The sequence below is a fragment of the Schistocerca americana genome, chromosome X, assembly GCF_021461395.2.
Source record: "Schistocerca americana isolate TAMUIC-IGC-003095 chromosome X, iqSchAmer2.1, whole genome shotgun sequence".
Classification (NCBI taxonomy): domain Eukaryota; kingdom Metazoa; phylum Arthropoda; class Insecta; order Orthoptera; family Acrididae; genus Schistocerca; species Schistocerca americana.
The window spans coordinates 709,928,130-709,950,983 of NC_060130.1; the positions used below are offsets into that span (position 1 = coordinate 709,928,130).

The window sequence follows — 22,854 nt, forward strand, 5'->3', positions numbered from 1 at the left end:
TGATTGCAGGTACTAGTAGATGGGAACAATGGCAGGAGGGTGTCCACAATGAGGAAATCAAAGAAAAACTGGGAATGAACTCTATAGATGTAGCAGTCAGGGCGAACAGGCTTAGATGGTGAGGTCATGTTACACGCATGGGAGAAGCAAGGTTACCCAAGAGACTCATGGGTTCAGCAGTAGAGGGTAGGAGGAGTCGGGGCAGACCGAGGAGAAGGTACCTGGATTCGGTTAAGAATGATTTTGAAGTAATAGGTTTTGATGTGTTGGTAAATGTGCCAACACCTTGTAGATAGAGGAGGCCGAAATCTAACGCAGACGGGCGTGAATTCTGGAACAGGATAAGTAGTGAATTCTCATAAGAAAAGTATGCAGCTCCTCGAATACTTAACTTTTATTTATCCTTGTTGTGAATACAGCATTCTGGATGAGACATTTCATACGATAACTATCAAACTATGTAAGGCTAATGGCGCCTTGCTAGGTCGTAGCCATGGACTTAGCTGAAGGCTATTCTAACTGTCTCTCGGCAAATGAGAGAAAGGCTTCGTCAGTGTAGTCGCTAGCAAAGTCGTCGTACAACTGGGGCGAGTGCTATCCCGTATCTCGAGACCTGCCTTGTGGTGGCGCTCGGTCTGCGATCACACAGTGGCGACACGCGGGTCCGACATGTACTAAATGGACCGCGGCCGATTTAAACTACCACCTAGCAAGTGTGGTGTCTGGCGGTGACACCACAGGTTTAACATCAGAAGAGGCACCAATGTTAGCACTGAATAGGGGATCATGGAGGAACTGTATAAGGGGGGCTATACTCCAGACTGAACGCTGAAAGGCATAATCAGTCTTAAATGATGATGATGATGATGATGATGATCCAAGTGATAGATCATATCCAGATGATTGCATGTATTCGTTGAAGAAAAATCGGAAGGGAGCTAAGAGCTCTAAAACCCCTTCGGTACCGAGGAGACTAGAAACGGAAACGTTGAAGAAAGAGTAAGTAAAGGAATTGTCTACGGTCTGTTGAAGGAACCTTCCCAGAATTTAGCCGAAATAATTCAGGAAAACTACAGAAAACCGAAATTTGGATGTCTGGACGCGGATTTGTATCCAGGTCCTTCCAAACGTGGTTCCAGTGTATGACTTCACTCTGTGCTTCTGTTGACATGGTTAAGATTTAATTAGCTTTATGTTCGTGATACAACATCCACAACTGTTGTGTATATTATGCATGATTGATAACATCCACTAAAGTTGTACAATTATAGCGGATGTTATCAGTCATGAATAATTAATTAACCGTTTCCCTATATGATGATGATGATGATGATGTTTGGTTTGTGAGGCGATCAAAAGCGGGGTCGTCAACGCCCGTACAAAGTCCTAACTTTTACACAGCCCAATTTTTGTACACAGTCCAGTCTAACCAGTCACGAAGGTTGATGATGATGATGATGATGATGATGATGACGATGAAATGATGAGGGCAACACAAACACCCATTCTCCGGGCAGAGAAAATCCCCAATCCGACCGGGAATCGAACCCGGGACCCCGTGATCCAGCAGCACCGCTAGACCACGAGCTGCGGACACCGCTTCCCTGTGTGTTTATTGCTTACCATATTGTCCAGCATCAAATTACATTGTAACAAAACTAACGAAAATCTGCAGCTCTATGATGACTCGTCGCGGTCCATAATAAAGAATATTTTAAATTTTATTTAAGATTTGATGTAGTTCTACACGATATCTTGCATTTTTAAACACTCACAGAATTCACTACCATCGTAAATGATAAAATTATTCTATAAAATGGCTTTATTTTTTCGTTCTTCTCGCAGCGTTCTCCTAATAGAGCAAAATCGACTATTTACCTTAATCTCATGTCATACAACAAAAGAATTACTGCAAATCTAACGGAAATATCTGCTACCGCAAACCGCTATCAACGGATATTTCGCAGAATCAGACAATGACCCACCGTTGTATATTACATGAGTGTGAGGGCATGAATACCGAATGCCAAATACTCCCTCCTTGACAAGTTGCTGTATCACTTCTGTCGACGTATCAATCGTGCATACCTAATGATATGTGACCTCATATGGTAAATAATAATCAGATACTGTGCCATTTCCTGAACGCTAACACTGTCATTTACGATGAACGATTGGCATTACTGAATGTAATCTGTCACAACTGTCCTGTTTTGGGGCGGAAGCAAGGGATAACTGAGCTAGATTCCAAACGGTACTCGTATTTGTAACTGCCGTCAAATGTCCCATACGGCTATCCACTTTTAAGTTTTCTGTGGTTTCCCCAGCCTATTTTGCGCAATTACTCATGAAACCTGGCTAGAGCCGATTTTTCTTCCATACCTGCGCGCCTGAGATGAAGCTGTCTCTAAAGATATAGATTTCGACGGGACGACAAACTCTAGACTTTATTCCTTTTTTTTTTTTTTTTGAATGTATCAAATAATCATTATTCAAAATAAATAACGAAAGTAAGAGATTTTTTACGGCGCAAATGTACCCCCTATTACCAACATCTACCGATTCCCTTTGTGGATGTCAAAGTTTTACTCGGCAGATGACGTACACTTTTAGTACAAAAGCGCCTGCGGTAGATACACGTTTATCCTTCGCTGCTGAAATAACTATCGTAAGACAAAGACCCTGATCTGATGAGTGGAAGAGTTAATGACGTGCAAAAGTAAAAGCCGACGTTACCTACTAATAATCAAACACGCAAATTTTCTGAAAGTAAACACTTTTTTGTATAGTTTTTGGAGATAGAGAACGAAAAAGGAGGAGGCTAAGAGAGATAAGGAGTCGTTGTAACCAGATCAGTATTCGATTACGTGAATACCGGAAAGAGCTTATAGCTTATGAAGGGATCATCAGTGACATGTCGCTCCCGCTGTCAGAGGAGGAGGTCAAAAGAAAACCCAAACAAACTCCGATGAAAAATATTTTCAGCAAATGAACAGCTATGGTATAAAAAATAAGTAAACGAAAACGCCGTTTACCTGCAGCAGCAGTAACGGCGTTTATCTGTAACAGCAGTAACATGCATAAATTGTGTGCATGCTATGTAATACCAGCGCAGTCTACAGTGAAAGGATGTGACACAACAATCGTAAGGGAAGTTGGGGTTAGAAATCCTGTCGCCGATGAGGATATTAGAGATGGAGCATAAGCTCGTATTGGGGAAGAATGAGGAAGGAATATGGCCCTGTTCTTCCTAAAGTAAACATCTCGGCATTTGTCTTATAAGACTTAGGGAAACCGCTGAAAACCTAAATAGGCGAGACTGGTGGGCGTCTTGAAGGATAATTTATCAGTTATTACTCCAGTAGCATGGCTATAGCGATCCTGATGCACTACGCACTTAAAAAGAGATATTGTAAATATGTGATACCAGTGACATCACAATCCAAGACGGCACCCACTTGACCATGAAAGAGTGTGTTAGGAGGGGCTGCCTATATGCAGGGACAATGATGTCATCAAGGCAGATCCAATATCCTCTCCTCTCCCTCCCCCTCCTCATCCCATCTCGTCCTCCTCTTCCTCTTCCCCACCTCTCCCACTACAGAGAAACATGGAATAGTAATAAAATGAAACATCCAATCAAAATCCTAAATGGTGGAAACAGTCGAAGTGTGCCAGTGTTATAATTAAAAAAAAAAAAAAAAAAAAAAAAAAAAAAGCAAGCGATACCCACTTCCCCTAACCCTGTCTTCTTCTTCCTCGCTAGCCAACCACAGCATAGTATTAAAGTGATGCATAAAAATGACAAGGTCATGTAAACTGACATAGATACTATTCTCCTCTTGACAATCAAAAAATAAGTCACAGAGTTCAAAAATTATCTGAACTGCATACAATGATGAAAATGTTGAAAACTATGTTTTCATTACTGACGTCAAAAATCGTTACGGGTTGGCTCACCAGCCACACTGATAAATTTCATTGAAAGCTTCACTATAGAATATTAGAATGAATACGTAACATACTGTCCATAAAGCTTAAATACCAACAATTTCGTATCCAACGTAATTAACAAATTAGAATTCGTAGTAGTGAAACATTAATTTTAGTTTAAATACTATTCCACAAAACTGGTTCACCAGTCACATTGATAAATTTCATTAAATACTTCACTACAGAATATTAGAATGAATACATAACATACTATTCATAACCAGTTAAATACCAGCATATTCTTATCCAATGTAATTAACAAATTAGTAATACATAGTTGTCATACGTTAGTTTTACTAGTCTGCAAACCTTTTAAAAGTGAATTAAAATGAATCCCTGCTTACGTGCTCATGTTTGTCTACGTCAACAAATGGCTGCACTGCTAAAACTTTCAAACTTTGGTATGTCTGCCATAGTGTGAGACACAACAGTGCCTCAAACTGATTATTTTACACACCTCTGATGCTTGTCATGCGTCACAAAGTTATTTGTAAGTCTGAAAGGTCTGCGTAAATACGCCTGCAACGCAAAAAAGTGCAATGTTTGCACGAAGCATCGCAATGTTATTTTCCACCTAAACGTATACTCGTCAAATTCGTGCCTAAAACACGATTGTCAACACTTAAGTAAGTACTGCAGTGCTATTTCCACACCCAAATAGTTGCAAATAACGTAACAAATTAACAGTTGACGTTAGAACTTAGGCCTAAATGATCTGTGCTATAGAATTATACTGGGCGCTGATGACCCCGCTGTTTAGCACCCGTAAACCTCAAACACACACACAGAATTATACTGACCAGGCTTGTAACTGCTGACAATAAATTTTAGCTAAAATACAACACTAAGAAGAAAAGTGCACAAACAAATAGACAGTCTGATGTATTGTAAGAACGTCATTAATTAGGCATACTCTTGATGCAAGCCACAATACACTACAAAATTAACTATTTCCACATCTGAATAGTTCTTCAGCACCATTTTAGATGAGACAAAGATAATACATCATGTTATGTACTACAAAAATGTAATTGATGATACAGTCAAACCTCCGTATAACGATTACCAATACAACGAGAAACGCGGGTACAGCGATTTCCTATATGTACTATGTTAATTACCCTCATTACAACGATGAAGTAAGTTTAGCAGCACCCCGTTATAGCGAAGAAAAAAGTTCGAGGAATTTACTATTTCCTACGTCTAAGAGGCTCACTATAGCAGTAGGTATTTTTTATTTAGCTACTAGACTTTCGGCGCTTTGTTTCCAGAAACTTCGCTACATACTACAGTACTATATTTGTTTTTGCGGTAAAGAGAATAGAGTACAGCCGCGGGCGAACTGTGCTGAGCGGCAAGGGTCAAAGAGCTCCTTCGTTTCAACGAGTGTTTAGTTTGTTCATTGTTGAGCTTCAGTAGCAGACAGAAGTGTTTTCTTGGGCTCCTACGCAGCTTATCTCCGTGATTTTTGCAATCTATGAATGTTTCTAGTTGATGTAAACGCTTTGGACTTCGCTAAGATTTAGACAATGGCTGGAACTCGGAAACAAATGAGGTTGGAGACAAAAATGGAGGTTTTCAAAGACATTGATAACGGAATGAAACAAGTAGACGTGGCGAGGAAGTATGCACTTGCACAATCAACGTTAGCTACATTCCTTAAAAAACGAAAAGAAATAGAAGAAAGTATTGTAGGTGGCAAATTTAAATCAAGAAAAAGATTGAAGACGGCTGCTGCTGAAGATGTGGACAGTGCTACACTGCGGTGGTTTAATGAGATGCGTGAGCAGAGTGTACCAATTAGTGGTCCGTTGATATGTCAAAGAGCCTTGGATTTCGCTAAGTTGCTTGGCGATACTAATTTTGAGGCAAGTAACGGAAGGTTGCTAAGATATAAGGACAGGCATGGGATCATTTTAAAGAGATTTCAGGAGAAGAAAAATCAACACCTTTAGGTGATGCAGAATTTTGGAGGTAAAACACGATGTGTAAACTGTTGAAAAAATATAGTCCTGAAAACTTGTACAACGCAGATGAGACGGCATTGTTTCATCAACTGATGCCAGAGATGACGATGACCTTTAGAGCAGAAAAGCGTAAAGGAGGGAAGCAGTCTAAAGTACGCCTAACTACTTCTCTGCAGCAACGCGTCAGGGACACATAAATTGACACCACTGGTGACCGGACGATCAGCAAACCCACGATGCCTCAAAAATGTAAGAAGCTTACCAGGAAAGAGGGTACATACATTTGTAAGTTAACTCAGTACAGTATAGCTTCAGCTGTATAACGTTTTGCTGCAGTTGCATTGTAAATGTAATTTCTTTTATTGCAGTCAATTACAAGGCAAATCGAAAAGCATGGATGACGTCTACTCTTTTTAGTGAGTGGCTGCATTCTCTTGATAAAGAGATGTCAATGAAGAATAAGAAAATTGCATTGCTGGTGGATCATTTTAGTGCGCATAACAACATGCCAGCGTTGAAAAACGTTGAACTTTGCTACTTCCCCCCGAACTGTACCTCGATTCTTCAGCCACTAGATATGCGGATAATTAAGAACTTTACGACAAAATACCGTTCATGTTTAGTTCAACACGTGATCGCAGACATTGAAAGAAAGGTGAGCAATCCCCACAGTTTCAATGTGAAGCACACTTGTGACATGATTGCTAGCTACTGCAACAGTGTGCAGCCGAATGTGGTTGAGCACTGCTGGAAAAATGCAAGAATTTCCGAGAGTGAAGATGTTAGTGAGAATGTTGTAGTGGATGAAATAACGTAGAATGATGTTCAAAGTGATTTGGAGATTTATTCCACAGTTACTGGTAAAACCATAGATGCTTCAGTAGTTGAATACTTTCCAGTGGATGATGAGGCGTTGGTGTTTGAAGCATATATCGACGAATCTATCATCGAGGAGTTAAAGGGTAATTCGCCTGTTGGAGTTTCTGACGATGACAGTGATGTGAGAAGTGCGAATCCCCCTCCTCTCATGGAGCTAATAGGTCAGTTGGAAACCATTCAGCAAACAGCATCTTCAATCCCCAGTGTTTCAGCGCAGCAATTGATTGCGTTAGAGGAGACAAAGACGATATTCACAAGAGAATCTTTAAGAGAAAAGAAACAAAGGAAAGTAACAGAATTTTCCTGTACACAAAAGTAAGATATTCTACAGGAACAATATTAATAAATGAAGTGAACAAAATGTGCTTCATTATTTGTCTTTTAATGTTATTTTTCATCAGAAAAGTACTACAGTAACGTACTTCTCAGCCACGAAAATATGGCTCCTTGCTCTGAGTCGCGATAACAAAACCTCATTATAACAATAACCCTGGTACAACAATTTAATTTTCATGGTTATATCGAGGTTTGACTGTACTGATTAACATTTATTGCTTTTCTCACAAATGACTCAGGACTACTATATGTTATGAACAGTAACAACTTTTGATGATGGTTGCAAATGGGAATTACAATGCCAAGCAAGTCTAAAAGATTATAGATTTTATTTCTTATGAGCAACTACTAAATAACAACAACATCTAAAAAACATACGCGCTGTGAAAATACACACACACACACACACACACACACACACACACACACACAGCGAAAAGATAAACATACTGAACAAACACCATATTAAGAAGGAAGATGATGTTTTGACGATTTTATCACGATTTAGATCTTAAAGCACAAATTTTTTCGTAATACACAACGAAAACTTGTTTTATGTTTAGACACATAACACAACCAAAGACGATGACAATCGAAGTACCTCCAAAGAAGATGGTGCAACAAGACTGAGTCGATATCTCGAAAGTTAACTCTTTGATAAAATTATTTATCATTTACCGAGTACAACCAAACATACACACATATAATTACAGACCTTCACAAAAGTTCGAACAAAATGAAATTGAATTATTTCTCGATATGTAAGATTTCACACATTTTGAAACCACAGTGAACCTTCAAATTAAATATTTTCGCAACTGAATTACCTGTATAACTTGTTAAAATACACATGGCTCTCTTACTGACAATATTAAATTCATCTAGAGTGCTACTGCAGATCTAACTTATAGCCTAAAGTACACCACGAATTAACAAAATAATCAGTGACAACATCACAAAAAGCAGTTCACCACACAGCTTGCAAAGCATTTAGCATAGCAATGTCAGCAGAATGCCTACAACTAGCATGGTACAAAACGTTGTCATCTTGCACTGTCACACAGTCGAAACTGTATCTCCGATGTACTATATATTGTATGTTGTAACCTTATTAAAGAAGGCATTACAGAGAGGGGAAATATATAACGTATTAAAATCAGTGTGTTCCTGCAAAGGTGTCAGCTATTGAGGGAGGAAGGTGTTAGCTACTGGGCTGATAGCTACTAGCACTGTCAGCTTCTTGTGATTACCTGTAACCAATAACCCATAACCTGTAACCCATAACCTGTACCCTGTAACCCATAGCCAGTAACACGTTTTATGATCAGCCATCAATGACGATCACTGGTTGGTCACTGATGGTCAGTGTTCAGTTATGATCAGTGGTCAGTGATGATCAATGGATTGGTCAGTGATGTGCTTTGGTCAATGATCGTCAGTGATCAACATAAACATAATTTCCGCCCTTTTTATTGCTCTTGAAAACCACACATTGCATGTTGTACCACCATACAGCGAGACATTCAGAGGTGGTGGTCCAGATTTCTGTACACACTGGTATCTCTAATACCCAGTAGCACGTCCTCTTGCACTGATGCATGCCTGTATTCGCCGTGGCATACTATCCACAAGTTCATCAAAGCACTGTTGGTCCAGATTGTTCCACTCTTCAACAGCGATTCGGCGTAGATCCCTCAGAGTGGTTGGTGGGTCACGTCGTACATAAACAGCCCTTTCCAATCTATCCCAGGCATGTTCGATAGAGTGCATGACTGGAGAACATGCTGGCGACTCTTGTCGAGAGATGGCGTTATCCCGAAGGAAGTCATTCACAAGATGTGCACAATGGGGGCACGAATTGTCGTCCATGAAGACGAATGCCTCGCTAATATGCCGCCGATATGGTTGCACTATCGGTCGGGGGACGGAATTCAAGTATCATACAGCCATTACGGCGCCTTCCATGACCACCAGTGGAGTACGTCGGCACCAGATAATGCCACCCCAAAACAGAAGGGAACCTCCACCTCGCTGCACCGGCTGGACAGTGTGTCTAAGGCGTTCAGCCTGACTAGGTTATCTCCAAACAAGTCTCCGACGATTGTCTGGTTGAAGACATATGCGACACTCATCAGTGAAGAGAAAGTCATGCCAATCCTGAGCTGTCCATTCGGCATGTTGTTGTGCCCATCTGTACCTCGCTGCATGGTGTTGTGGTTGCAAAGATGGACCTCACCATGGACGTCGGGAGTCAAGTCGACCTCATGCAGCCTATTGCACACAGTTTGAGTCGTAAGACGACGTCCTGTGACTGCACGAAAAGGATTATTCAATATGGTTCCTCCGAGCCATAATCCGTAAGTAGCGGTCATCCACTACCGTAGTAGCCCTTGGGCGGTCTGAGCGAGGGATGTCATCGACAGTTCCTGTCTCTTGTATCTCCTCCATGTCCGGACAACATCGCTTTGATTCATTCCCAGACGCCTGGACACTTCCCTAGTTGAGAGTCCTTCCTGGCACAAAGTAACAATTCGGACGCGATCGAGCCGCGGTATTGCTCTTCTAGGCATGGCTGAACTACAGGCAACACGAGCCGTGTACCTCCTTCCTGGCGGAATGACTGGAACTGATCGCTGTCGGACCCTCTGTCTAATAGGCGCTGCTCGTGCATGGTTGTTTACAACTTTGGACGGGTTCAGTGGCATCTCTGAGCAGTCAAAGGGACTGTGTCTGTGATAAAATATCCACAGTCAACATCTATCTTCAGGAGTTCTGGGAACTGGGGTGATGCAAAATTTTTTGATGTGTGTAGAAAATTTAGGCGCATAGGTATTTAATTCGAAGGTCCGTTATGTACTGGCCATCATTGGCCAATCCAGGGATCTTCATTGACCACTGATCATAAAACAGGTTACAAGTTATGGAGGATTATTATTTATGTATTGGCAATAAGTGAGCTGCATGCCGGCCAGAGTGGCCGTGCGGTTCTAGGCGCTACAGTCTGGAGCCGAGCGACCGCTACGATCGCAGGTTCGAATCCTGCCTCGGGCATGGATGTGTGTGATGTCCTTAGGTTAGTTAGGTTTAATTAGTTCTAAGTTCTAGGCGACTGATGACCTCAGAAGTTAAGTCGCATAGTGCTCAGAGCCATTTTTTTTTTTTTTAGCTGCATGTTTTGTAATAATTAATACAAGTTATTTAGCTGTGGAAATACTTAATTTGGAAGTCCATTGTTCTTGCAAAGTGTTTGACGAATATCGAACTTTCGGTTTTAAAGACGAGTTTTAGACGTGAGAGTAAAATTGGTAATTCTTGGTGAATTTCAGGCTATAAGTTAGATCTACATTAGTGAACATGTGCATGCTTTTGCTAGTCTTGAGATGAACTTAAGTAATGGTAGAAAGATCGAACTACAATCGACTACTAACATATTGTACATTTAAGTAGCGTCATTAAGCTAGCTGTGTGTATGTTAATAAATAATACAGACAGTGATATGCAGATATACACTCCTGGAAATTGAAATAAGAACACCGTGAATTCATTGTCCCAGGAAGGGGAAACTTTATTGACACATTCCTGGGGTCAGATACATCACATGATCACACTGACAGAACCACAGGCACATAGACACAGGCAACAGAGCATGCACAATGTCGGCACTAGTACAGTGTATATACACCTTTCGCAGCAATGCAGGCTGCTATTCTCCCATGGAGACGATCCTAGAGATGCTGGATGTAGTCCTGTGGAACGGCTTGCCATGCCATTTCCACCTGGCGCCTCAGTTGGACCAGCGTTCGTGCTGGACGTGCAGACCGCGTGAGACGACGCTTCATCCAGTCCCAAACATGCTCAATGGGGGACAGATCCGGAGATCTTGCTGGCCAGGGTAGTTGACTTACACCTTCTAGAGCACGTTGGGTGGCACGGGATACATGCGGACGTGCATTGTCCTGTTGGAACAGCAAGTTCCCTTGCCGGTCTAGGAATGGTAGAACGATGGGTTCGATGACGGTTTGGATGTACCGTGCACTATACAGTGTCCCCTCGACGATCACCAGTGGTGTACGGCCAGTGTAGGAGATCGCTCCCCACACCATGATGCCGGGTGTTGGCCCTGTGTGCCTCGGTCGTATGCAGTCCTGATTGTGGCGCTCACCTGCACGGCGCCAAACACGCATACGACCATCATTGGCACCAAGGCAGAAGCGACTCTCATCGCTGAAGACGACACGTCTCCATTCGTCCCTCCATTCACGCCTGTCGCGACACCACTGGAGGCGGGCTGCACGATGTTGGGGCGTGAGCGGAAGACGGCCTAACGGTGTGCGGGACCGTAGCCCAGCTTCATGGAGACGGTTGCGAATGGTCCTCGCCGATACCCCAGGAGCAACAGTGTCCCTAATTTGCTGGGAAGTGGCGGTGCGGTCCCCTACGGCACTGCGTAGGATCCTACGGTCTTGGCGTGCATCCGTGCGTCGCTGCGGTCCGGTCCCAAGTCGACGGGCACGTGCACCTTCCGCCGACCACTGGCGACAACATCGATGTACTGTGGAGACCTCACGCCCCACGTGTTGAGCAATTCGGCGGTACGTCCACCCGGCCTCCCGCATGCCCACTATACGCCCTCGCTCAAAGTCCGTCAACTGCACATACGGTTCACGTCCACGCTGTCGCGGCATGCTACCAGTGTTAAAGACTGCGATGGAGCTCCGTATTCCACGGCAAACTGGCTGACACTGACGGCGGCGGTGCACAAATGCTGCGCAGCTAGCGCCATTCGACGGCCAACACCGCGGTTCCTGGTGTGTCCGCTGTGCCGTGCGTGTGATCATTGCTTGTACAGCCCTCTCGCAGTGTCCGGAGCAAGTATGGTGGGTCTGACACACCGGTGTCAATGTGCTCTTTTTTCCATTTCCAGGAGTGTATTTAATTTGAGGGTCCACAGAGCTTGTAAAGTGTGCGAAATCTTACATATATATATACACGCGGACACCACATATATATATATATATATATATATATATATATATATATATATATATATATATCGAGAAATAATACTATTATACTTTGCTCGAATTTTCGTAGAGATCTGTAACTGACCATCGTCTCTGGAGATGCTTTAATTCTGTCATCGACTTTGATTGGGATTTGTGTATAAACAGAAGAGAAGTTCTCGTTGTGCATTACGAAAAAATATGCAACTTAAGAGCTATATCGCAATGAAGTGTCAAAACACCTTCTTCCTTCCTTCTTTCTTTCGTAATATGGTGTTTTGTCAGTTGGTTTCTCTCTTGGCAATGTTTTGTCTCTGTGTGTGTTTAATGGTGTTATTTTAACGACTGATTGTTGGAGATGCAGTCTATTAACATTTAGAGAGCCTTGTCACTGGTAAAAATTGCAACCTTCGTCAGAAGTTATTATTGTACATAGCATTTAATAGGCCAGAGTCATTTGTAGGAAAAGCAATACTTGGCAATCAGTACCATCGATTATATTTCTCTACTGTATAATATTAGGGCCTATTCATTGTCTGTGTCACTCCTATAATGGTGCTCGAGAACTATTTAGATACGGAAATGTTGAATTTGAGAGTGTATTGTGACTTGCATCGAAAGGAGGTCTAATTGATTACATTTTCCGAGTAAACGATACTACTTTTTTTCCAGCTTAGGATAGAATTTTCTGCAATTATAAGCCTAGTCAGGTTAGTTTTACGACTCTGATCAATAAGCCCAACCTCTAATGTCAACTGATAGTTCATCATGTTATTTATGCCTGTTCAGGCATGAGAATAGCATTGGAGTACTTCATTTAGCGTTGACAATCATGTTTCAGGCACTAAATTCGACGAATATGTGTGTATGTGGGAAATAACATTGCGATACTTGACATAAATATTGCACATTTTTTTCACTGCAGACGTATTCTTGCAGACAATTTAGATTTAGAAAGAACATTATGACACTTGAACAGCATCATGGATATAGAAAATACTTAATTTTAGGTTCTATTGTGTCTCAGATCGGAAATGGATGTTGCCACCTGTCGGTTATGACAAGTTTAAAGCAGAAACTGATTTTATTTTGCGGTTTTGAAATTTTGTGGATAGTATTTAAAGTAAAACTCATCTTAGCCCGCCCGGTTAGCCGAGCGGTCTAATGCACGGCTTTCCGGAGCAGGAAGGAACGCCTGGTCCAGGCACGAATCCGCCCGGCGGACTTGTGTCGACGTCCGGTGAGCCGGCCAGTCCGTGGATGGTTTTTAGGCGGTTTTCCATCTGCCTCGGCGAATGCGGGCTGGATCCCCTTATTCCGCCTCAGCTACACTATGTCGGCGATTGCTGCGCAAACAAGTTCTCCACGTACGCGTACACCATCTAGAACGCAAACATGAGGGTTACACTCGTCTGGTGTGAGACGTTCCCTAGGGCGGTGGGGGGGGGGGGGAGGGGGGGGAGGAGGGGGGGCGAGGTCCACTGGCGGCCGAACCGCACAATAACGGGTGAAGGAGACTGCGGTAGTCGTCGTGGGGTTTTGGACCACTGCGGCTGTGGCGGGGACGGAGCCTCTCTGTCGTTTCTAGGTCCCCAGTTAACATACGACATACAAAACTAATCTTCAAAAATTACATATCACTAATTCGTTAGTTACGAGGGCGCGCTGAAAAGTAATGCCTCCGAATTTTTATGTGAAAACTCTTAAAGCATTTTAAACAAAATAAACTTTCTTCACATTCTACGTCGTTATTCTTCATGTCTACGTATTTATTTCTCAACACAATCACCCTGGCAGCGGATGCATTTCTCCCAACGAAAGACCAGTTTGTTGATACTGTCGCTGTTGACCGTTTGACTTTGTTGACGGAGCCATAACCTCACCTCTGCTTGCACCGTTTCATCACTATCAAAGCGAAGTTCTCGAAGGTGTTCTTTAAGTTTCTGAAACAGATGAAAATGGCATGGGGCCAAGTCGGGACTGTACGCAGGATTACCGACGACAGTGAACCAATGGCTTCGGATTATTGCACATGTTGCAGCGCTCATGTGGTCTGGCATTGTCGTGCTGAAGGAAAGGGTGCTTCATATGTGGACAAAAGTTCCCTGTGGTCAGAAACTCGATTACAGAACACATCCCCTTGTTACACTCAACAATTCGGAGCCCTCTAGCGATAGAGGATTGCAACATGCGTCAGCGATGCAGGAAGTCGACCGCCTAATATGCGTGGCATGTAATACCTCAATCGATATTGAGAACAGAATAAAATATTCGAAGTCATTACTTTTCAGCATGCCCTCATAATATTGATGCATGTAGCTCCGTGGTTGCGTGGGCACTTGTCGCACTATAAATCCAATTTCGTATATCTAGCCGTGATATCTCTCAGCCTTTTTTCTCGTTTTGAACATTACTTTCATGTATGAGTAGTGGAACACGCCTAGTTACGCTATGTTGCGGTGCCAACATTCAATAGTAGTTTTACCATAAGAGTCCAGGTAAGGGGGTTAACAAGGAGCGTAGGACACACAATTCCAAACTGGACAACTTCTGAGTTTTTAACTTACTTTCAGCTTCACGTCTACATGCGTCTATTGGCAGTAGTTTGCAACTGTCTCCAAAATGATACTCATAAATGTTTAACAATTTCTAATGCACATTTAACTGCAAACTGCAATAGGCATTAAGTGAATGCATCTTATTCATTATAGCTAATCAAAGAATATATTTCACTGGCCGACTACACTTTGACACTTACTTCATAAAAACGTCTTTAATTTTCTTTTCTTGCAGCTGAATCTTTAAAAATGAAGCACTTTTTACAGTTTAATGTAGACCAAGCGAATTTTAGCAATTTGGAATCATTCGCGAATCACAGTCACCAAATTTTTTGTAACGAGAATCTGTCTAGCATAAAAATGTGCCAGATTTATTAAAAAATTATATCTAGCATTTCAAGTAACTAACAGAGTATCGCATAAATCTCGGAAAGGTGACGACAATGTCAAAGCAGTTGCAAACACTAATGTGGTCCACAAGACAGCCACTTTTGAGCTGGAATATCGGCCATTTACACCGTATATCATCTCCCACAATCACTTTCTTCAATCGGAACACACGCTACACACCGAAAATGTTATCATTCTTTCCTTCGTACTTTCCTGCAAACATCTTCGCAAACATTAACTCAAAGAAATAAGAAAAAAATATGTGATAGGGATCTCAGCATCCTTGGTGTGATTCAGGAACTCTGCGAAAATCCGAGAGGTACGGTATATTGTGTGTCTGATGCGGTCACAATGACGCTTCGACGTTATACACAGTTTTTTAAATATTTTCGTGTACAAAAATGGAAACAAGAGCATATATATCATGGTAAATAATGTGACAATGCCAAAAGAATGGACATGTCGATTTAATTACATCACAGTGGAACTTGGTGGATTGGTAGCGCTCACTACTGTGGAACTCACACTTAAGTGCCTGGCAGAGGAGTCTTCAAACTACCATCAGACTATTTTTCTACCGTTCCACTCTCTAAAGCCCGTGGTAAAAATGAACACACAAATCTCTCCGTAGAAGCTCTGAGCTCTCTTTTTTCTTGTTTTGTTACGATGATCATTTCTCCTTATGTACATGGGCGACGATAAAATATTTTCTCATTCAGAGGAGCAATCTAGTGATTGAAATTTCGAGAAAAGATCTCTCCGCAATGAAAAACGCGTTTGTTTCAATGGCTGCCACCCCATCTTGCTTATCATATACGTAACACTCTGACCTTTTCGTGATAATACAAAACGAGCTACCCTTCTTTGGACTTTTTCGATGTCCTCTACCAATCCTATCTGCTAAGGATCCTATAGTGCACAGCAGTAATCTAGCAGAGGACGGACAAGCGTAGCGAGGCAGTCTCTTTAGTACACCTGTTGCATCTTCCAAGAATTCTGTCAATAAAACGACGTGTTTGGTTAGCATTCCCTGCAAAACAAAGAGTAAGTGAGATGCAGGATGAAGGATCCACTCTCTCAATGCATTTGCACTTAATAGAGCTTCTTTACACTCAGATTTTTGAAGTATCTTCCCCCTCCGTCCGTATCACATCCAAGCGCAATTCACCAAAAAGAAGCTTCTTATTTAATTACACTACTGGTCATTAAAATTCCTACACCTCGAAGATGACGTGTTACAGACGCGAAATTTAACCGACAGGAAGAAGATGCTGTGATATGCAAATGATTAGCTTTTCAGAGCATTCACACAATGTTGGCACTGGTGGCGACACCTAAAACGTGCTGACATGAGGAAACTTTCCAACCGATTTCTCATACACAAACAGCAGTAAACTGGCGTTGCCTGGTGAAACGTTGTTGTGATGCCTCGTGTAAGGAGGAGAAATGCGTACCATCACGTTTCCGACTTTGATAAAGGTCGGATTGTAGCCTATCGCGATTGCCGTTTATCGTCTCGCGACATTGCTGCTCGCGTTGGTCGAGATCCAATGACTGTTAGCAGAATATGGAATCGGTGGGTTCAGGAGGGTAATACGGAACGCCGTGCTCGATACCAACGGCCTCGTATCACTAGCAGTCGAGATGACAGGCATCTTATCCGCATGGCTGTAACGGATCGTGCAGCCACGTCTCGATCCCTGAGTCAACAGATGGGGACGTTTGCAAGACAATAACCATCTGCACGAACAGTTCAACGACGTTTGCAGCAGCATGGACTATCAGCTCTGAGACCATGGCTACGGCTACCCTTGACGCTGCACCACAGAGCCTGCGATAGTGTACTCAACGACGAACCTGGGTGCACGAATGGCAAACTGTCATTTTTTCGGATTAGTCCAGGTTCTGTTTACAGCATCATTATGGTCTCATCCGTGTTTGGTGACATCGCGGTAAACGCACATTGGAAGCGTGTATTCGTCATCGCAATACTGGCGTATCACCCGGCGTGATGGTATGGGGTGCCATTGGTTACACGTCTCGGTCACCTCTTGTTCACTTTGACGGCACTTTGAACAGTGGACGTTACATTTCAGATGTGTTACGACCCTTGGCTCTACCCTTCATTCGATCCCTGCGAAACCCTACATTTCAGCAGGATAATGCACGACCGCATGTTGCAGGTCCTGTACGGGCCTTTCTGGATACAGAAAATGTTCGACTGCTGCCCTGGCCAGCACATTCTCCAGATCTCTCACCAATTGAAAACGTCTGGTCAATGGTGGCCGAGCAACTGGCTCGTCACAATACGCCAGTCACTACTCTTGATGAACTGTGGTATCGTGTTGAAGCTGCATGGGCAGCTGTACCTGTACACGCCATCCAAGCTGTGTTTGAATCAATGCCCAGGCGTATCAAGGCCGTTATTACGGCCAGAGGTGGTTGTTCTGGGTACTGATTTCTCAGGATCTATGCACCCAAATTGCGTGAAAATGACATCACATGTCAGTTCTAGTATAATAGATTTGTCCAATGAATATCCGTGTATCATCTGCATTTCTTCTTGGTGTAGCAATTTTAATGGCCAGTAGTGTAATTATTCAGCTGTGACTTTTCAGTCTTTCCCGACGGATCTGTTGAAATGCATTTCTCGGGTTTGCCGCCGGATCGTCTTTGTAAATCCCACAATATTTCATCGATTCAACTGATCGACATCTTCAGGTTGTGGTAGTTGCTGCTGTCACTGCTGCAAGACGTGGTGGCAAATCTGAGACGAGTATTTGCAGTTATTCCTACTGTTTATCCCGAGGGGGCTAGAACCTCTGGATGAGATCAGACACTTAACATTTTACAGTGTAGGTAAACATACATTTTATGCATGATTTCAAGAATTAATAACTTTAATAGCAATAATAATAATATTTCTTGGAGATGTGATCCGTTCATGCAACAAAATAAAATGCCTTCCTTTTACGCCATACGCGTTTCGCTTCTTTCCATTTATGAAGCATCCTCGAGTACTGGAATAAGTATTTATAGTATGTCGCTGCACGACTTGGGAACCACATGGAGCCCACCATTCATAACAAATATGTTTGCAGATATATAGCTATATTACCGTTTTTTCGTTATTGTTTCTGTTACATAAGAAAAAATTTTCAGAACGAAATTTTGGGATAGTTAAACTGCTGTTTGATTCTACGCGGACGTTCAGTAAGTATTGCAACACCTTTTTCTCTGAAAGCAGGTTGGTTTTATTTAGGATTCCAATATACCATACTTTCCCCACTCTTTTGGCTGCAAATCCCTAGTTTTCAACATAATTTCTGTTCAATGCGACGGCCTAATGCCACTTAAACAGGAGGGCCTGTATGCCCGCATGGTACCAGTCCAAAGGTCGACGTCAGAGCCAGCGTCTTGCCGTATCAATAATCTCTCCATCATCTACGTAGAGCTTCCTGAGGTGTACATCCTTCAATGTGTCAAACATATGGAAGTCGGAAGGTTTGAGATCTAGGCTGTAGGACGGCAGAGAAAGAACAATAAAATGAAGTTTTGTGAGATGCTCCCGGATGCGAGTCGTCATGGAGAAGGAGCAGTACGTTTCCAACTTGCTGAAGTCTTTCATTCAGTTTCCTGAGGGCAGCACAATACACTTCAGACTTGAGGGGGGACATCAAACGGAATAATCCCTTCAGGGTCCCAGAAGACAGTCGCCATGACTTTACCGGCTGAGGGAGCGGTTTTGAACTTTCACCTCGGAGGAGAGGTGGTGTGGCGCCACACTATGGATTGCCGTTTTGTTTCTGGTTCGAAATGATGAACACATGTTCCATCACCTGTGAAGATGTTCGAAAAACAGTTGCCACGTAACGCGCGAGCAGTTCCGTACAGATAGACCTTCGTTGCTCTTTACGGTCTTCTGTTAGGCGACGAGGAAATCAGCGGGCAATCACCTTTGAGTACCCCAACTTGTCGACGGGTGTGTCAGCACTACCAGAAGAGACGTTTAGTTGTGCAGCGAGGTGTTTGATTATGATCCGTCGAACACCGCGAGTGAGAGTGTCCGCACGTTCCAACATTGAAGGAGTCCCAACTGTGTGCGGTCGGCCAGCACGAGGGAGATTGGACAGGTTTGAGCGATCTTGTTGAGATTATGACATGCACCTTGCTCAACGACTCACCATGCTTTTGTTCCCTGCAAGGTCTCTGTACAATTTCTGCAAGCGCCTAAGAATGTCTCTGATGCTCTAGTTTTCCGCCAAAAGAAACTCAAGGACAGCTCTCTGCACAGCTCCGTTACAACCGCCATTTTGAAGTCTAGGTATGGCGCCGCTAACTGTAGGAACTTCATGAAACTATTGGGGCTGAAGCCGGAATATTCCACGATGTTCCACTACAAATTTCGGGTTTTTTCAACCGAAACTGACCGAGAAAAAATGTGCTGCATCACTTATTGAACTTACGAATTTTAGGGATCTTGTTATCACATGCGTTTTTTTCTGGAATTATACCTCGTTTTCTTGCGAACATCAGGACATCCGATTTCGGCATTTGCGAGAATATTTCACTTAAACAGTCCCCTTTCACAGTGCGAATTTTTTAAAACGTGTGTTGCTAGTGTATTTTTACTGTTTGCAGCGTTGCCAATTGTCGCTGTGCGTTTTTAGAAGCCTTTTGTTTGTGTTGTCGTGTCTGTTCGCATGTTGTTATTCGTTTCTTTGTTATGTAGATGTGTGTGTTATTGGATGTGGTCAGGTATGATCTGAGCAAAAGGACGGAAAATGGATGGAGGAAATAGCAATTTTACTTTATTGGAGTGTCAGTGGTTCGGAGATTGAACAGGTTATTATTTAATCTTGTTACGTTCTACATCTCGACTTGTTGTTTTGTAGCTAACATGATCAGTGAGTTGTTACTCATATTAATTTATTACTTTCTTGTTCATTGCAAGAGCTCTTTGTGTGTGAAAATTTTCTTCTAAATGTAAGGAGTTTTCTGTTGCGATTGTTCGTCTGTGGTTCTTGCCCTTGCTTTATAAGTGTTCAGCAAAGGTAGAATGGCTGTTTGTTTACTGCCTGATACTTATGTGTTCTTTGTATCTAGTTTACAAATTTCTGCTTGTTATCCCCAGGTACGCTGCTTTACGATCTTCACCTCTAACTGGTATACTGGGTGATCAGAAGCAGTCTGAAAGATTTGTCAGGATGTCTCAGCGTAGGCTGTACTGAGAAATAATAGTAAAGAAAAAAATTCGATACGCTGCGCCGTTTCCGACTTAACTACCATTGAAGTTAGTCAATCAGGCCACTGAGCGCGCAAATTCAAGTGGCCCGCCGATATAATTAGTGTCAGTTGCTCTCATAGCATTGATAATAGCGCACGAAACTGCTCAACCTTTGTACAGTCTGGAAGCGAGCGACCGCTACGGTCGCAGGTTCGAATCCTGCCTCGGGCATAGATGTGTGTGATGTCCTTAGGTTAGTTAGGTTTAATTAGTTCTAAGTTCTAGGCGACTGATGACCTCAGAAGTTAAGTCGCATAGTGCTCAGAGCCATTTTTTTGCTCAACCTTTGACTTGGATTCGATCCTTAATACCGTCCTATGTCCTTTTTTTATCGCTCTCTTGTTCGGTTTTAGGAAACCAAACGAAGAACACGTTCGGAGAAACCGTCTGTGGCGGACCGCTTGAATATGAGAGCAGCGGCCTGATCGGCTAACTTCAACTCCAGTTAACTCGGAAACGGCGCAACGTATCGAATTTTTTTTCATAACAATTATTTCTGAGTACAACCTACCCTACAACACCCTCACAAGCTTTTCAGGCTGTTTCTGATCACCCTGTGTACCGACTCCTTGGTATTTCTTTGGTTTTTCTATTTGTGAGCGTACATCTGACAGAAGTATGTTTCTTATTCTGTACACTACGTGTGACCTCCGTTTCTTCAGTATATTTGCTTTCTTGTGTGTTGATTTTTGTGTGTATGTTAATATACAGGGTGGTCCATTGATAGTGACCGGGCCAAATATCTCACGAAATAAGCGTCAAACGAAAAAACTACAAAGAACGAAACTTGTCTAGCTTGAAGGGAGAAACCAGTTGGCGCTATGGTTGGCCCGTTAGATGGCGCTGCCATAGGTCAAACGGATATCAACTGCGTTTTTTTTAAATAGGAACCCCCATTTTTATTACATATTCGTGTAGTACGTAAACCCAAGTAGGTGTTTTAGCTGCTGTCGCGGCTAATCCGCACATCAGTAGCAGACAAATTGCGCGAGAATCGGGAATCTCAAAAACGTCGGTGTTTAGAACGCTACATCAACATCGATTGCACCCGTACCATATTTATATGCACCAGGAGCTGCATGGCGACGACTTTTAACGTCGTGTACAGTTCTGCCACTAGACACAAGAGAAATTACGGGACGATAACAGATTTTTTGCACGCGTTCTATTTAGCGACCAAGCGTCATTCACCAACAGCGGTAACGTAAACCGGCATAATATGCACTATTGGGCAACGGAAAATCCACGATGGCTGCAACAAGTGGAACATCAGCGACCTTGGCGGATTAATGTATGGTGCGGCATTATGGTAGGAAGGATAATTGGCCCCCATTTTATCGATGGCAATCTAAATGGTGCAATGTATGCTGATTTCCTACGTAATGTTCTACCTATGTTACTACAAGATGTTTCACTGCATGACAGAATGGCGATGTACTTCCAACATGGTGGGCGTCCAGCACATAGCTCACGTGCGGTTGAAGCGGTATTGAATAGCATATTTCATGACAGGTGGATCGGTCGTCGAAGCACTATACCATGGCCCGCACGTTCACCGGATCTGACGTCCCCGGATTTCTTACTGTGGGGGAAGTTGAAGGCTATTTGCTATCATGATCCTCCGAGAACACCTGACAACATGCGTCAGCGCATTGTCAATGCATCTGCGAACATTACGGAAGGCGAACTACTCGCTTTTGAGAGGAATGTCGTTACACGTATTGCCAAATGCATTGAAGTTGACGGATATCATTTTGAGCATTTATTGCATTAATGTGGTATTTACACGTAATCACGCTGTAACAGCATGCGTTCTCAGAAATGATAAGTTCACAAAATTACATGTATCACATTGGAACAACCGAAATAAAATGTTCAAACGTACCTACGTTCTATATTATAATTTAAAAAACCTACCTGTTGCCACCTGTTCGTCTAAAATTGTGAGCCATATGTTTGTGACTATTACAGCGCCATCTATCACAAAGCGAAAAAAGTGGTCCAACTAAAACATTCATATTTCTTTACGTACTACACGAATATGTAATAAGAAATGGGGGATCCTATAAAAAAAAAAAAAAAAATTGACCTATGGCAGCGCCATCTAGCGGGCCAACCATATCGCCATCTGGTTTCCCCCTTCAAAGTTTCGTTCTTTGTAGTTTTTTCGTTTGACGCTTATTTCGTGAGATATTTAACCCGGTCACGATCAATGGACCACCCTGCATACGATTTGTTATTCATAAATGTTTTTTCTTCTGTGTGTTTGTATGTATTGGCTGTGAATTTTGTAGTCATTATGTCCTCTGCTTGTTTTCATTTTTTTAAATTTTGCTGTGGTTTTGCTATTGAGTATGTGTACCATACGGTATCCATTGTTTTTGGCTCTGAGCTGCATTGCTTCTAATACTTTTTCTTAGTTTTCTCAGCTGAGTAGGATT

At 42.6% G+C, this 22,854-nt stretch overlaps 1 protein-coding gene across 1 annotated transcript in view; it reads left to right on the forward strand.

The window, feature by feature from the left end:
- LOC124555352 (KN motif and ankyrin repeat domain-containing protein 3) overlaps positions 1 to 22,854 on the forward strand; it is a 270,873-nt gene that overhangs the window by 40,068 nt on the left and 207,951 nt on the right. The gene's annotated exons all lie outside the window — the stretch shown is intronic.